The sequence below is a fragment of the Brassica rapa genome, chromosome A06 (genome assembly GCF_000309985.2).
Source record: "Brassica rapa cultivar Chiifu-401-42 chromosome A06, CAAS_Brap_v3.01, whole genome shotgun sequence".
NCBI classification, from domain to species: Eukaryota; Viridiplantae; Streptophyta; class Magnoliopsida; order Brassicales; family Brassicaceae; genus Brassica; species Brassica rapa.
Window position 1 is genome coordinate 18,427,814 of NC_024800.2, and position 15,317 is coordinate 18,443,130.

General features: G+C 30.2%; 1 long non-coding RNA gene across 1 annotated transcript; it reads left to right on the forward strand.

Moving 5' to 3' along the window:
- Positions 1-177: 177 nt before the first annotated feature.
- LOC117125958 lies at positions 178-6,858 on the forward strand. Its single transcript, XR_004448422.1, has 2 exons — positions 178-2,317; positions 4,589-6,858. It is a non-coding gene; the product is annotated as an uncharacterized LOC117125958 (long non-coding RNA).
- The last annotated feature ends 8,459 nt before the right edge of the window (positions 6,859-15,317 follow it).

Genomic DNA, 15,317 nt, shown 5'->3' on the forward strand with positions numbered 1-15,317 from the left:
TTAGTGATTAGAATATTGATTAAACATTAATTAATGAAGGTTTTTTTTCTCTTTTTCTTCCGAGATTAAACTTTGTAAAAACTAAAAATCCAAAAAAAAAAGTTAAAAAGAACTAAAAATCCATGAAAATCTAGATTCCATTACAAGTGTTGTGTGGTCCCTTCGTAAACACTCTGTCTTAATAACGGCACGTTCTTTTAAGCTCTCCGTCCATTTTAATTTTTAAGTCCACTTATTTTCCATCGTCCAGTTTTAATTTATTTATCCTTCTTCTTCTTTATTATTTTGACATTTTATTTCTATCCATTTCGTTCTTTTTTATTCCATAAATCTTATGTATTTATATACATATTTTTTTACTTTACGTCGATAAATCATAGGAACTATATTCCATTAGTCTTTGAAAATCAAATGAACCTGAACTCAATACAAATGTTTTAAAACATAATAGTTGAAATTCATTGTTAATAATTTTTTGATATTCATAAAAAAATTATTAACTTATGTTCATGAAAATAATACATGATATAATTCAAAATTCATAGATCGCCAACATTTTACCATTCAAAAATATGTATTAGTATCATCCATTGACCAAGCTTAAAAATACAATTTTGGTTTTGGTTCTTAATTTCTATTAAATAACATTTGATCGGTGCACCATATTTGGTTAAGTCAAATTAGTTAGTGATAGAATTTTCTACACGTAACACTACCATTTATTGGTTCTTGGTTTATTTGGTCAAACCATTTATTGGTTCTATTCATTAAAAATGTCAAATTGTGTTATCCTTTTGAGCTTGATATTCACTAAAACGTCAGTGAACCTATCCTCTTCTTTTTTGCACAAGGCGTCAACTAGACATGACACCAATGAGGATGGGTACCATTTTTCAATCTCCGCAACTTGAGCTTTCAATTCACCTTTAATCCCTTTCGTTTTACCCATCTGGTCCACACCTAAAAATCCCCAAGCATATGCTGCCATTTTCTTTGCTTGTAGTTGTCAAAAAAATGCGATCGACAGTTGGTAAAATGACGTTTTCGTATACATTATAATGTGAAAGAAAATGATGTTTTAGGTCAGAATTCAATTTTTCTAAGTCCCACGTTTAATGCCAACTAGGTGTAAGTGCCCGCGTCTACGGCTCAGCCGGTTGGGTCTTTTTCATGCTCAAACCTAACTAATCCAACCAAGTCCTTAATACTGTTTCTTTGGTCTCACATCAAACTAATACTCCCTTTGTTCCTAAAAGATCCATGTTTTAGAAAAAAAATTGTTTCAAAAATATATATTTTCATATTTTTAATGCATAAATTAAATATAAATTGTAAACTTCAAAAAACATAATTGTATTTATTAAAATTTTATTGGTGAAAACTTGTGGGAAATAATTGATTATAGAAAATAATGTATTGATAACTAAAATTTGATATACTTTCTTAATAAGTGTGAAAATCCTATAATATGAATTTTTTAGAAACAGGAGTAGTAAATAAAACCGTCAAAGTTTTAAATTGAAGTCGGTTGTGTCATTTGATAGATTTTTGTAGTTTTTCCTAGCTTGAAATTACCTTATAATATTTCTGACGAGAGAAGGTTGTTTCAGCAAGAAAAAAAAAACTAGGGGAAAATGGCCCGTTCTACTCTAGCTAGATCCGTGTATAGCATTTTAAGTCAACTAGGTAGTTACTTATAGTTATATACATAATTGTTTATATATTACCTTGGCAAGCCGGTTCCACTTCATTTTTTGGAACTATATACAGAGAAGTCAAACTCCTTTTTAGGATGAATTTATTCAATAATCAAAATATTTGTAGCAAATGAGTTATACATAATATAAGCAAATAAACAACCAGAACGCCAGTTGGGTCTATACCGTTAGAAGAGTCGGACGTGACATGATAGTACGTATCTATTAAATAACTTGTTCAATCGGATTACTAGCACAAATAACAAAACAAAAACAAAGTATAATACTTTACTTTTTCAGATTTCTGTCTAAGAAAACCGGTTAGATTTAAAACTTGCACTCCGATATGAAAATAAAACAACGGTGTAGTTTGAAAGCGGAGCACCACTCGAAGTCTCGAACACATACCAATAAGCAACTAGGCATGCTTAAATATGAAAAGGACTACCGCAAGGGTTGAAAACTTTACTCATTTCAAGACTCTTAGTTAGTATCTAAAATAATACTACTATAATAGTGATTAGTCACATTAATTTCTTTGTTCCTTTGTTGATTTTTTATATAGATATTGACATTTGTTTGTTTCCTTTTTTTCTTTACCAACTTGTGGGTTTACTTCAGTACTAGGATAAGACCCGCGTCTTGCGCGGGTTTAAGTTATTATTTTTATTATATTTTGGAGAATGAAACAATAGTTTGGCTTCATTTGGATTACGGGTGTTCAATCCGGATATCGGGTTGGTTTTGGTTCGGTTCGGTTTTTTTCGGTATTTGGTTAGTAAAATATAACTACTATTCTAAATCCATATTTACTTTGACTTTAGTCTTTCACATACTTTTGAAAGATTTCAACTGGACGACTAAATTGATCAGCCAATCTTGTTGCTTTAAATCATTAGTGTTTATATATATATATATTATTTAGTTTGAATATTTATTAAATAAAAATTCATATGCGTTATATTTTATGATCATTTGTAACTTATTATAACAAAAAAATAATCTATTGATCACAAAATTTTCAGAGTGGGAATATTCAAATTTCTAAATAATATATAGACGTTTTGAAAAATTCAAATATAACATATAAGAAAAAATATAAATGTTTTTATTATATATTTAATGTGATTTTTTAATATCTTTCAATAATATAAAATTAAAAAAAAAGAACTAAGATACCAAAATTGTTATCAAATAATTATTATTCATAATAATTAATTTTCATATATACGTTAATCATATTAGGTAATTTCGTAGCTTCTAATTAAGGAAAGTGCAAAAAACATTTTGGTAGATTATTTATCAATTCGATAGTTAGTTTAATACAAAATATAATGTAAGTTAAGATGGACAAACCTATTTTTCTAAGAATAGTATATTTTATATAGTCATTTATTAAATGAGAATTTATAATCATACAGCTCTATGATCATTCATATCATTTTATAACTGAATATTTAAATCATCGATAACAAAATTTTCAATGTGAAATCTTTAATAAGTTTATAATTTATAAATGTTTTTGAAAATTCATTGAAAGTTTTAATATTAAAATATTTATGTAATCTTATGGTATATAGTATAATCTATATATATATATATAAATATATATGTTTTATTATTAAATGATATTTTTTACTCATATGGTTTTAAAATAATGTGTATCTTCTTATAATATTAAATAAAAGTTCATATTAATACAATTTTATGATCATTTGTAACTTATTATGACAAAAAAATAATCTATTGATCACAAAATTTTCAGAGTGAGGATCTTCAAATTTCTAATAATTTATAGACGTTTTGAAAAATTCAAAATATAACATATAAGAAAAATTATAAATGTTTTTATTATATATTTAATGTGATTTTTAATTATATTTTAATAATATAAATTTAAAAAAAGAACTAAGATACAAAAATTGTTATCAAATATTTATTATTCATTATAATTAATTTTCACATATACGTTAATCATATTAGGTAATTTCGTAGCTTTTATTTAAGGAAAGTGCAAAACATTTTTTGGTACGTTATTTATCAATTCGATAGTTAGTTTAATAAAAAGTGTAATATAAGTTAAGATGGACCAACCTATTTTTCTAGGAATAGTATATTTTGTATAGTTATTTATTAAATAATAATTTATAATCATACGGTTCTATGATCGTTCATATCGTTTTATAACAAAATATTTAAATCATCGATAACAAAATTTTCAATCTGAAATCTTTAATAAGTTTATAATTTATAAATGTTCTTGAAAATTCATTGAAAGTTTTAATATTAAAATATTTATGTAATCTTATGGTATATAGTGTTTAATATATATATTTATATTTATTTTATTATTAAATAATATTTTTTACTCATATGGTTTTAAAATCATGTGTATCTTCTTATAATAAAAATGTTAAACCATTGATCATTAATTTTTAACATAATAATTTTAATAGTTTTAGTCATTTATTGTCGTTTTTAAAAATTCAAAATATAACATATACGAAAAAATCTAAATTTTATTTTTATAGCTAATTTGATTGTTTAATTTATTTTAATAATATAAAATTAAACAAAAAATGATGGAGGAGATATACATTGTTATCAAATCTTTATTATTAAACTCATTAATTGTCATATATATATTAGTCATTTATGGTAATTCTGTAGGTTTTATTTAAGGAAAGAAAATATCATATCATATCATTATATCATATAGTTTGACCAATTTATGTATCTAACAACATATAAAAATCGAATGTGTACCTACTTATTTTTCAATTGAATGTAATTGACTACCTAATTGAGTGCCACCTATACATTGGGGCCTCTTTTAATTAATACAAAATTGAGGTTACATCTTTTCAAATTTTCCTCAATTAATATATAAGGGATTATAAGTTTCACCCACTAAGAAAACATTGGCAGATTAATGTCGTTTTGCGAAATGATTTTCTGGACGCTTTCTAGGAAAATAATCGACTTCAATAATTAAAAACTCCGTGACGACTCTCGCTGTATACGCAACAATAATTTATCTTCTTGTTGAATCATTGTAGGCTCGCCCCAGACTATCTATATTTGCAGATAAATTCCATGTAAGATAAAATTACATTTCTTTTCATACAAAGATAGTTACATTTCTAAATTCAAATAATAATAATAAAATGTGTTTCAGTTCGTTTTAATTTTCAGTTCAAATAGACAATTTTTATAAAAAAATCGTCTTAGACCAATTATTAAATGAAGAGCTAATTTTATCTTAATACACCCCTTCTTCAATAATAATGTCACTTTTCATTCTAAGTTATCGTCTTCTGTTGCCAATGCAATATTCTAAACTAAATTATAATCTTATTCATATTAGTTTATCTTAATAACTGAAAGATAATATTACAGAGTTGTTCTTCTAGAAGTTTAGTATATAAAATAATAAGAATTTTAATATATTAAATTTGTGTGAAATTTTCTAAAACACTAAATTATAAAATGGATGACGACCGAATTCAGCACACAAATAATTTACAGTTTACATGCATCATACAAGACTATCTCAAAATAATTCAATTCATAGTTTGTATTGTCACTTGCTCTAAATTTTGGTACCAGTGAGTCAATGAGGCTGCTGCAGTATTTTGTTTCTTAAATTCGCACAATTGTTTTTCACTAGCTAACACGGTTTAAACACTTCAATAAAAATTTCCATGATATGTACATCATTTATTAGATTATATAACAAGGAAAATAAATATTAAAAATGAACAAGGAAAGACTATCGTTTCGGCACTGACGCGGTTACAATAATCTGAAGCGAGACCAAAATTGCAAAAGCAAAATAAACAAGAGTCAATGCATTCACATAACTGCCCAGACCTTTTTCGTCTAGGACCAGTTAAGTTCCACGTGGTCAACTACAAAATTTTTATAATATCGTGTGAAAATGTGTTTTATTAAATTATTATCTACAATCCGTATTTCTTGATTTGAATGATTTCAATCTGTCGACAAAAAAAAAAAAAAATGATTTCAATCTGTAGTGAAGGTCACAATGAAAATCAGTACACCCCAGCGACAGCCGACAAGTGACAACTTTTTTTCCGAGTGACAGCTTTTTTTTCGAGTGACAACTTTTTTAGGCTAATAATTGTATAAATATCAGGGATAATTTGCTCAAAAACAAAGGAAATGAATGGAATTAATGAACTAACCAAAACGGAGAAAAATGCAAAAAAGTTAGTGAGCTGGGGCAAAGTAATTGTCGAGACTACCCTCTGTTATAGCAAGGCTACTGTTTCAGAATATAGGGTAAGTACAATTAGTATCTTTAGAAATCTGTCTACTTACAATAAGATTTGGCAAGGATTTTGGATTAGATTTGAAAATATTTTTCTTTGAAAAAGAATGGATTGTGTTTTTCTGCAAGTGAAACCTTCTCCACTTAGTATTTTACACATTCGGTGCCCAAGCAAAAAAGAATCCAACTATAGGATTTGCATCAGTAACATATAAGCTCAGAGTCGCCGCCACCACAGCAAAACCAACAAAGCTCAGATGTTGGCTTTAACATGAACATGGAAGTGAACAGGTGAAGAAGAGAAGAGGTAGACCGAGGAAATAAGAAACGGAAACTGCAAAGCGTCACTGATTTTTGTACATGGACCTTCTTCTTTCACCGTTAGCCAACCTAGTGGAGAGTCTGGAGATGGTGGTGGCTCCGGCGGAGGGGTAACCTTGCCTACTGTTAAGAAGATGAGAGGACTGACTACTTGTTATAGCCTTGGGTCAAACATTGGAAACAACACAACTGATGGAGCAAAAAAGAAGTCTTCTGAAGGGAGTGGGATCGATGGTGGGTGTGTAGATTTCTAAATCCAAGAGTTGACTTAGCTTTTCTATGGTGATATGTATATAGTTAAGTTTACACAAGAATGTATTTTATGTGAAGTCTTTGGTTACAGATAACTTTAGCCTGGTTAAGTTTATTTTTGGGTTGATAAGATTTCTTTTCTTGTAACGAATGAGAGATCACTCTTACAAAACCGGTTATAAGAAATTTTAGCATCGTTTGCTTTCCCTTTTGGCTTGTTAAACTTTCTTGTAACCAATGATGTAATATATTATCATGTAATGAAATTGTTTTATCGTCAAGTTGTTGACTATACCATTTAACTTTCGTAAGATGAGCACTCCCAAGCATGATTAAACTCAAAATTTAGCCAGCCTTATTTTGTTAGAAAATATGGAAACTTGTTGTAGCAATGAAACTTTCTTGTAATAGATGAGGGATGGTTTTTACAAAGCCGGTTATAAAAAAGATTAGCATGGTTTGTTGTACCTTTTGGCTTGTTAAACTTTCTTGTAACCAATGATGTAATCTTTTACCATGTAATGGAATTGTTTTATTGTACAAGTTGTTGCCTATATCATATAACTTTCACAAGATAGCTGGCCATGCTAAATATACGACAAAGTTAATTCATGAATTTAATTTGATATCATAAGAAGTCAAATCATAGCTATGACATATTAAATGAACATACTAATAATGTTTATGTATATGTACTCGTTTAAATGTCAATTTGTTGGACACCTAATATAATATATACCCGGTTAGACAATAAATTACATGGGATAAAAACTGAATTGTTGGTAATGTCAAATTGTTAGACAATTAATATAATATTTACACGGTCAACACATAAGTTATTTGAGATAAAACTTGTTTGAATTGTGTATATCACATTTTTTGATACCATATGAACCAAGATCATAGCTATGATATATGAAATGAAAATATGAATAATGTTTAGGTATATATGTTCGTGGTATATGTCAAATTATTGGACAGCTAATATAATATTTACACCCTTAGAAAATTAGTTACTTGAGATTAAATTTGGATTTGTTGATCATGTCAAGGTTGTTATACCCTTAATATAATATTTACACTGTTAATAAACAAGATCTTCGTTTATACGTCAAACCAAAGAATATCATATGGTCTAAATAAGATTGTTGATTAACATGGACATAATATATACATACAATATATATATATATATATATATATATATATATATATATCATCTATATCAGACAGAGACAGAGCGGTTGAGACCTTCAACGGAGACGCGGAGGTGGAGGGCTTGACCGGAGATGTAAAGGCTGAGAGACCCTACCTTGTATCATCACCTTGAAAATCCTTCAAATCCCTCTTCAAGCTCTACCATATCCGACTCTACTTGTATCATCATTACGCAGGTGAAAAGCTTCACCAGAAACACATAGGCTGAGATCTTCACATGTGACGCAGCGACAGATAACTTCATCGGAGACGCATTCGTTGCGATGAAAATTTGGTCCGGCATTTGGAGCATGTCGAGTTCATCATCTTCCATTTGGTGTTTAAAAATGGAGAATCTAGGATTTATCACAATATTGGGGTGTTTTCAGAGGAGAGAGAGAGTAGAGGTGAAATGTTGAGAGATCTATTGAATTGGTAAAATTACGATTGAAGAAAGAGAATATGGTTAGAATATCAGATTTGCCATATCTTTTAGAAAGATTTTGCCTTTCCACGCCATATACAAAGATATAGGGGTATCAGTGTCTTTCCAAATTATCAACAGTGTCCATAAAGTGACTTCTTGGCAATGTTTTAAATATGAGATAAGTCTTTGGTAGACATCCTAATTTCTCTAAATATTATTGAAAAGCTTATTTGTGGAATAACTATAAAAAAGAACAAATTAGATTTTTAGTAAAAAGGTAGAGAGATAGAAAAAAAAGAGGTGAAGTTAGTAGTTATTTAGTGAATTATAATTTTTTTGTTGGTCATTTGGCATAATTTTCCATTATTGAATCTGTTTTATGATTTATAAATATAAAACGAAAAAGTCTAAAAAAATTTCCATGTTTTGATTTTTAATCAAATATAAGTTTCAACCTTATACATTTATCTCTTATACCACTTTTAAATAATAAATACATAATATGTGATTGGATAGAGTTAGAATAAATGTGAGAAAATTAAAGTAACAAAATGAGTGAAAAATACGTGGAGCAAACAAAACTTATATAGCTGATGTTAGGAGTTTTCAAGGCTCCTAAGACAAATGTTGTAGTATAAAAGATTGTCGAACCAGTTCTGAGAGATATCAAAGCACCGAGAATGCAAGTAATCACTTAATCTAAGTGCAACCAATGATTTAGATGGGTTTTAAACTATAACTAACTAAAAGGAATAACTAAATGATACTTTCCTAACTATAGGAAAAGAGAACTCATGGATATAGGGATTAGACCTCGGGTGATCAAGTTTCAAACTAAGGATGGCAAACGATCAATCAGACTATCAACCTTAAGCTTAGACACAATCCTAAACAAACTCTATGTCTAGATGAATGTTCATTTACTAACACAATTCAAACATCAAATGTCTTTGGTTGAATAATATGAAAGCAATCATAACTAGCAAGTCCAATGGCTATCTTAGCACCTCTAACAACAAATGTCTTTGGCAAAGTATGCTAAAAGCTTAGAAGAGTTGTCTCGGGCATTTCCTCGAACACCTTTCGGGTGAGAAATGTCTAAGGATCAACAACTGAGTGGCCAACTCAGAAGATGCATTATGTTCACTCTGTTAGCAAGGAAATATGAATGATCTACACTAAAACATCCTAGCTCTAACCTAATCACCCTTAATCTCTCTAACCCGTGAATTCAAAAGGTGATTACTCACTAATCTCCATGATTCCCCTTAAACCATGTTGGATTTCAGATTAATCATGTAGAGAAACACAGAAAATAGATATAAGAACACAGAATTTCAATAACAAAACTGATCAATTGATTCAAGAGATGACTTTCCAAAAGTTTTTGGTGGTTTTTCTTAAGAACAAAGATGATCTCCTCCTGGTGGCTTACAGAGTATTAAAACATAGGTTTAGAAAATAAAAACGTGCATAATGAAATGACCAAAAGGCCCTTGAGAAATCATAAGTTCGAGCAGAAATAAGACGCGCAGCGACCTCGGCTCGTCGCTCCGACAAGTCGCTCCAGGCTTCGGGAGCGGCCTCGCTGTGTCGCTGCGAGAGGTCGCTCCGGACTCGTTCTCGCGTCTCCGGGTGATGAAAACGCGAGCGACTCTTCCCTGTCGCTCTGGTAAGGTCGCTCTGATAGGAAGATCAGAGCGACTTGATGGTGTCGCTGCGGACTGGTCGCTCCCATGCGCTGCTCGCCCAATGATCACTTTAAACACTTCTTTTGAACTCCAAATGCACCCAAATGTCCTCAAAAACTCCATGTGGTACTCCAATACCTGATAAGGACTCATGTATGCAAAATGCAACCTAAACATGGCTAAATCCTAATCTATATGATCAAAATGCACATGGGTGAATGGATAAAACAATAGAAATATGCAAGATATCAATAGCATCATTGGTAAGAATAATATGTTTTACTCTGTTCAAACAGTAATTAGAATTAAAAAAAAAAAGTAAAAGGTTTTCAATTGATTGGCACAACAAAAACTAAAACTAGAATATATGTTTTTTTCACTCAAAATATATTGTAATTATACTTTCCAATCACACTCATAAGTTGTGACTGTATAGCATCATTGGTAAGAATAATGTGGAATAAAAGAAAATGTATGCTATGTTACTCTAATTTTGTCCAATCAAGTGAAAAATACTTTTCACCTAGTTACTCAGTATGACTGAATAGCTCCTTTAGAGTAAAATGTCAGAGTAAAAGTTATTTTCAGCCGAATTACTCTGGAATTAAACCAATCAGAATAAAAACGTACAGTTTGATACAAGGGTTTATTTACCAAATAACCAAAAAAAAATGAAAATTAGATTTTGGAAGAGAGAATAGAGAGAGATAGGAAGATAAAGTAGGAGAGAGGGGAAAATTTTGGTTAGTCAGTGTATTTAAATTTTTTTCATGTATATACGGTGCAATTTCCCTTGATACAACGTAACTTTTTTTGTCTTTATGTGGATTTCTAAGGTAAATATTTCTTTATCTTTCCTATGGAGTAAAAATTTACTCCAGCGTAACTCTTTCTTTACTTATTTATTTTCCACTCATTTCCTTTAACTTTTATTCCACTCAGTTACGCCAATTTTACCAATCACACACTATTCAAATAGTAAAATTCACACCTTCATTTTTACGTTCAGTTTTGTTAGAGTAACATCATTTATCATTGTTTCTCTCTTTCTTACGTGTTTTCCACTCTTTTTTACTTTTATATTTTATTTACTATTCAAATAGTGAAATTCACACCCTCATTTTTACGTTCAGTTTTGTTAGAGTAACATCATTTATATCATTGTTTCTCTCTTTCTTACGTGTTTTCCACCCTTTTTTACTTTTATATTTTACTCTGATTCACTCTCATCTTACCAATTAGTCTCATAGTTTGTATATTCCAACTTCCAATAAACTATAACAATTTATTTCCAAATGCTCAAACATTTAAATATATATATGATACTATGATTTTATACAGAGTTTTAGTAGGACGATAAATAGTTTTAATAATTAGTTTTCTTTAAGAGGATAATCAAAAATTTGAACCCGTACACTATTAGTCCACCATGTTTTCTTTTTTTTCTTTTTAATTTTTTTTTGCTGAAAGACCGTGTTTTCTTTGTTTGAGCATTTCACATGTTTACCTTGATTTTAAATTATGTAATGACTTTTTGGGGTAAGATGTTAAGATAATTATGTAATGATTTACTAAGAAAGAAGTTATTATATAGATATAAAAATGAATGAAAATATGAAAAAAATCCCCAACACTTCTAATAGTAGAACAAGAAAAGAAATCTATTAGAAAAGGATACAATCATACACCCCAAAGGTCAAACAGAGATACATTAGGTTGCGATCTGATTAAGCTTTATTGCACAGTGAAATTAATGATAAAATTTCATTCCAACACAAGTGGTGATCACCCTTTTTGTTAATGATTTTCAATCATTAATCTTATTTTGTTGGTGATACTAATCATAATGTGTTCCTTCCCAACTATATGACTTTTTAGAAATAGAAGACAATACCCATAATTAACAAAATTAACATAATCTTATACTCTTGAGTTTTTTTACTAATGTATTAGCCAAACTATTTAGTTTCATTATACATTGTTTTTATATAAAATGTAGAAAAATTATTTGTTGTCGCTGCGGATCCTTACAATTATCCTTAGTCATATTATGAACTTTTTTTATAATATGTGCCCGCTAATTATCAAAAATCGTTTATATACGAAATATAATCAATATAATAAACAAATGAAAACACTAGATAAAAGTACGCGATAAGATGCTAAATTTCCCAAATCTTGCTCCCTGTTCTCAAGTTGTTTATCAGTAAATAAAAATCTGCAGACTAGACTAATATAAAGAGATACACAGTATACACTATGTAGAGTATAAGAGGAATCAACAAATCATGTTTGTTTAGTGTCTCCCAGCTATAAAACATGGACTCTCTCAAAGATTCTCTAGAATCTAGATATTTTTCTTTTGCAATCATTTTTTACAAATATAGATTACTTGTACTGGAGGGTCACATATCCAGAGAATACCATATGTTTGCATAGATTTTATGTTACATCTAGAAAAGACGAAATAATAAGGTATTCCACAATTTTGATATAGACTTTAGAGATACCCGTCAACTGGCGTAAATGGAAGCAACACTTTGGAATGAAGCACATGCAATAATAACACAACATGTCAACCATTTTAGGGAGCCGGAAATGTTACCACAGATACCGGGACAATGTTCTTTTACGGATGGTTCATGGAAAAAGAGAGAAACTTACTCAGGACAAGGACGGTATAGTACTTTGGAAGGTTTTTATGGGTTAATGGAGGCAAGGAATACGAGAGCAAGTCTATCACCCTTCATTCGAAAATGGAAGCTCTCATCTGGGAAATACAATGCATGAGGAATCTACGTCAGTTGGACGTAACGTTTGCAATAAATTGTTCTTAATTGGTGAAGAGGGTTTTGGAAACAGAAGAATGACATGCTTTTGCAACATATTGGAAGATATCCACATGCTCAAGGAGCTTTATTTACACAAGAGTTCATACATTTACCTCAAACGCAAAATACAAAGGCATACAACCTGGCACACAATGCTCGGAAACAACTGTTTTTCGTCGTTCACATGGATTCAGAGTTACCAATTTGGCTCGCACAATCTTAGTTGAATCTGTTTAGAGATGACAAAAAAAAAGATGCTAATTTTTATTCCATTATAAATTTATAGAGATGCAACAGTTCAATAGGAATCTAACGACCCCCAACTAGTACAAGAGATAAAAAAAAATTGATCTTCGCAATCCATTGTTATCAGCTTTTTGTAATGCACACCAAAGATCCGATCAGTAATGTTTTAGGTGTGATTCATAATGTTAGCTTTTGATATTTTTGGTCGGTTGGGAAAGTGCAGCACATTTTGCTGGTGTGACTTGTCTGTGCTTGCCCACATTTTTGGTACTATCCTCCCCAAACCTCAAGATATTTTACTTCTTTTTCTTTTTGTGTGCATGTGAAAGTGCAATCTCCTTCATTTTAAAAGGTATATATTGATGATAATGAAAGAAGCAGAAGCTCGTATAACAAAATTATAGTTGTTGGAATACCATTTAAAGTCTACGTGAATATATTTTGAATAAAAATGTAGATACTATTGGAAATTGATTACATCCTTTCACAAAACCCATCAAATAAGGAATCCGGTCGACGAAGTCGGCCCGACGTGGTGCTACTGTCACCAGCTCGACATAAGAGCACGGCTTAATAGTCTGACTTTACCCAACGAGTGCCAACTCGGTACAGAAGATCGGCTCAATAGCCCAATAAACTCGGCCCGATAAGCTCGGTCCAGCTGATTAAGTTAAACCAAATTAGGACGAAGAAATGAAGAGATTCACATAAGAAAATAGGACAAAAGAGACCAAGAAGAAAATCCAAACTTGACAACATAGAAACTGGCAGTTGTAAATAAGGGTTTACTTACTCATTTATTCTTTTTCGCCAACTTGTACTTTTTTGATTAACTCTGATGAGCGTATGCTTGTATATTCTTTTGTTCACACATTTTGTAAGCTCACTCTATTCTTATCAATAAAAACACATTTGGAATAATTAGCCATCAAATTTGTTTTCCCTTATTCAAGTCCAACCAAATTCAAATTCAAGAGATTCAATGTTTGTGATAATCACCAAGCGACTAGAGCTCAATGATGATCAATGGGAAACTGGCTAAAAATGAGAAATGGGATGATAATAATATGTAACGGAAAGGGAAAATGCAAGATTCAGAAACAGTAGTGTTTGACATAACATTTTTTATTTGAATGGTGACAACCCACCACGAGCTAACAACGGTAGAGGTTCACCGGATATATTGCTTTTGTATCGCCTAATTAGATATATCATGTTACTTTAACTAATTAATTTGATTTGTGAAAATGACTAGTACTGATGTATGATTTAGTGAATCTCGCCATCTATATTGTTTTCACCTGCCATTTAAAACATCACTAATTCAGTAAGCTTCTCACCACAAACCAGATGGGAAATCAAGTTTTTCGTTGAATTTTCATATTTAATCGATTACAGATTTCTAAATGCTAAAGAAAACGCACTACATATTTTTATGTAAAAAAACTCAAAAGCAAACATAAGAAGAAGATATATACGTATATAAGATCCCGTGAAACATGTTGTAAATACACAAACGCGCATATGATTAGATGTGGATGCATTTAGTCCATCAAATTTTCTTTTAGAGTTAATCATGTGGACGAGTATTTAATTAAGGTTTCATATTATAATAGTGTTAAAATCGGAAAGTGGGAGGAAGGGATCGAAATGCGTCACGTTTTGGCAATTCAAATGGTATGGGACAGAAGAAGTGCGTCTCTTTTAAGTTTTAACCAACCCATTAAACTGATTCCAAGTCAAATATCAAAAGCGAGTGCGATAGTGATCATCCCATCCAACGGCCAACGCGTTGCGAATACCTTTTCACTTTTTTCTTCTATCTTCCTTACTAGAATAATATTATACATAAATATAGATAAGTACGTCGTCGACAAATACATGCGTTCAATATATCTTGTGACTTCGTGTGTACTTTACTTATGATGAGTTATGATAACAAAACAAAACAATCAAAAAACATCTGTTGTATGCTTTTCTTGACAAAAATGAGTTTGGTTATGACGTCAAACAAACCTACAAATTGGTGCAATAAATGTAAGAAACAGGTTTATTTATGGCAAAAAAAAAATCGAACCATCAACATGTGCGTGTCTGCAGCTTTTTATAATAAATCATCCACTCTGGCCATCACTTACTCGTTTTTAAATATAAATTTGCCGTTGTTTAAGGATGCATTTTAATTCTATTTATATTAGTATTATTATGTGTCAAGAAAAAGAACATAAATGGTATATTGCAACCAAAAGTGTCTACCAAGTACAAATACCCTTGAGTTAATTCGAGATCTATTAAATATTAATAATATTTTCCCGAAACGATAATAGGTCCGATAAAATTTGCGAATATATGCGTAAAGTT